This window comes from Halyomorpha halys, unplaced genomic scaffold (assembly GCF_000696795.3).
Source record: "Halyomorpha halys isolate HHAL.00 unplaced genomic scaffold, Hhal_1.1 Scaffold450.1, whole genome shotgun sequence".
Classification (NCBI taxonomy): Eukaryota; Metazoa; Arthropoda; class Insecta; order Hemiptera; family Pentatomidae; genus Halyomorpha; species Halyomorpha halys.
In genome coordinates, this window is record NW_027111919.1 from 364130 (window position 1) to 367744 (window position 3615).

Below are 3615 nucleotides of genomic sequence, written 5' to 3' on the forward strand. Positions count from 1 at the left end.
CCAGTCTCAAGAAAGAATTTTATGATTATAAATAAAAAATGAATAATAATAATAAGTAAATAAAGGTAGTGTGACTATGAATTAATTTTATATTTATTAAAAATTTATAAAAGAATGTCCTGCAGCAGTCTGGGCTTCAGTCTTCGGGTTGAGGTTGGGTTTCCCGGGTTGTAGGTCATTGCTCCTTTAACTGTCGGCAATTGGGAGTGGAACTTCATGAACCGTTTTTTTATGTAATCCTCTATTGACTCTATTTGTAATTCGCGATGCAATTGGCTATTTCTTATGAACCAAGGAGAATTAACTGCGATTCTTAGGACTTTATTTTGAAAAGATTGTAGTTTTTTTCCCTTTCGTGAAGAATGCCGCTCCCCAGACTTCACAGCCGTACATCAGCAGTTTAATTGTGTAGGACAGACATAATAAAAAAATATTTTCTCAACAAACCCACTAAATCAAAAGATCAATTATCCATTAAAATCCGTCAACAGAAACAATGTTTTTATGTTCTTCGCTTGGGTCCATGTGCATTTTTTGTTATTAAATGGAAAATTTAGAACGTGTTTCGAGTAGGTGTTGTAGTTATCGGAATCTACAATCAGTTGTTTAATATATATTTAATATAATTATTATGAAACACGGTAATACATTTACAATTAACAACTTAAAAAGTTATTCAACAAGTAAATATAACATGATGTGGTATATTGGTCCAAGTTACTAATGCAGTTTCCTCAGCGCTCTCCCCTACAAATGAACCCAGCGACAGTTCTAAACAACTGGGTCACGAAGCCATTTTCATTTGGGTTTGCTTGGAGGGAAGGAGATGACTTAGAAGGGTATTTACCTGAAATTCATCAGGCTAATGGTTTGCTACGGTTATTGCAGTTCATTACTGAGTATTTGTGCCTTGACTGTATAGCAATATTTTAGTCACCTAATCAATAAGGTACGTACTTATCTTTCGGTTGTAAGTAATTTCCCAGTCTGGATCATCAAAAGTTCTTTAATGGTTTGTCGTGGATTATGGAAAACGGCTCTAATGATTTTAATTAAACTAGGTTTTTCAATATATAATAGTGTGATTGTACATTTATATAGTTTAATACATTAACTTACCTTAATACAAAACATAATATATTCAAGATATATATTAAAATAATATATTATATTATAATAATATATATTATAAAATTATACTAACGATAACAATAATCAGGTACATAATAATAATAATAATTGAAAAATTTAAATAATAATTTTTACTTTGCTGATCTATAGAAGAAATATATATTGTAATGGGAAGTGAATAAACGAGAAAAATTTCAAATCCTAGTTTTCAACTGAACTTTACTTTTTGTTTTGTGTTCAAGTCTCGTGGTCTGCATGGAGCTTAAAAACAAAAAGTTGTCTGAAACTAAATTAACGTATTTAAAGTAAAGTAACCTGAGATGTTTGCGCTAAATTCCACCTAGTGGAAGTGCCACTTAATGCAAAATTTTAGTTAAACATTTTATATCTATGTAAAAATAATATTTTAATTTAATACCAACTAGGTGTTAATATCATTGAAATAGTCTGATAGGTCTTAAATGCCAAATTGTAAGTAGTAAAAAATGAATAATTATGAACTATGTAATACTTTAATAATTAACTAAAAAAGAAAACGGTTTTCACACAAACTGCTAAGACAGACTGGATAATAGGCATAAAAATGAATTTTCATGTTAAGAAAAAACTAAAAAAAAAACTTACGTACATTTAATTTTATTTATTTAAAAACATTAACCATTTCTCATTGTTAATAGTAATAAAGAATTGATGAATGTAAAATATGAAAAAAATTGCTAATAATTGCTTTTCCATGATAGTTATTATTATAGATTTTTTTCTTTAAGAGGGGGAGCTGAGTAACCAGTGAATAAAGGTGCTGTGCTACTAATTCCAAATCCAGGTTCGAATCCGGCTGTGGTAGATATTTTTTTTATTTCATTGTAGTCGTGTCAGCCTCTATTAAATGAGTACTCTTAATGGGAAAAAATCCGGTGGTTGAGTGTGATGATCAAATCACCTCCTTGCATACAGTTGTTCAAGAACTAGTACTTTCTTAAAAACCACAGAACCTCTGACCCATTCATGGATTGTAGCGGTACAGATTATCATTTTCACATTAAGAGGAACTTTTCAAGTGTATAAGGATTAATTTTATATTCAGTTAAAAACCGATCATTATCATAAGAACCATGGAAACTCGAAAATATCTCCGTACGTCTGTGATATGCTGGGACTGCTCCTTCATCTGCATTTTGTTTATGTTTCATTCATTCATGTTTCATACCTTTAGTTATCGACAAATTTAATCCCAGTTTTTGAAGCTAATTACAGATTTAATTTGTTTTTTGCATGTAATAAGTGTTCGATAAATTGTGGAGTTAAGGAAGTTCATTATTCTTTGGATGTCAGATTTTTCTGGAGCCTCCGAATATTTTTATGGTGTTGACTGAATGAACTAATTATACAGGGAATTTAAAGTCCTTTATCATGGTGACTTATGTTTGACTTTCTTAATTACTCGTACGATTAGCAAGAGAATGATAAATATAAAAAAATGAGGTTAATGAGGAAATTGTTAATTAATAATTACAATGTTATGTTGATAGGTACTTGTACCATGACCCCTTAGAGCATTCACTTTTAATACTAAATAAATAATTTTAGTCTTTATTTTATTGCTTTCACGCAGCTTATTCGAAAAATATGTATTCAATACCTACTGGAAAATATATATGAAACTCATATTTAAACTATATGACTCATAATGTTTTTCTTTATATTATAAATTCTTTTAAAGGAATTTATCTGATAAGAAGAAGGATGTCCGGGATGTGTGTTTAAATATTGTAGAAATAGCATATACGCTTAAGATTAATGGATTTAAGGTCTTATGCGCATTTAGATTTTAATCGGTTTTATCCTAATTATAATTGTTGCTATAAATAATATTAAATTTGTAATAAAAAATTTATTAACATGTAGCTTACATATATAATAATTAATATCATGTTTTTTTAATGAATGATGATGTGTTTAGATTTATTTATATTATTGTTCTATATCATATTATACATATATAATTTTTCAAAAAATTGCAAACATATTATTTGTAACTGATAACTAAATTTTACTTATTTTTGTATCATTACTGATTAAGACATCTTCGACTTTTATTATGACCTGTTACAATTTCGTAAAAAATAGAAATTGGTTTAAGATGCCTTTTGTTTCTTTTTAGAGCTGCTTATTGCGCTTTTAATTTAATAATTAGAAAATATGAACTAAATAAAACATTAAATAAGAATTTTAATAGTTTTCCAAAATGTTCTACTGAAAAATTTACGTCTTGTGGCTTGTCATATTCTTGCCTCAAGGTTAAATAATTGAAATTCCTACACATGTCATCCTATCTAAATTTACCTATAGATCTCCCAAAACTAGTTTTGACTACGAAATCCGACAAAATATTAAGGAGAAAAACATTCTATTATAGAACGTGTGTCATTTTAAGTGTAAGTGTTGTCCATTTTTTCTGGGCTGCTATATACACCATTATATATA

The 3615-nt window shown here is 28.4% G+C and overlaps 1 protein-coding gene across 10 annotated transcripts in view; it reads left to right on the forward strand.

The window, feature by feature from the left end:
• LOC106682909 (CAP-Gly domain-containing linker protein 1) overlaps window positions 1-3615 on the forward strand; it is a 457329-nt gene that overhangs the window by 260474 nt on the left and 193240 nt on the right. The gene's annotated exons all lie outside the window — the stretch shown is intronic.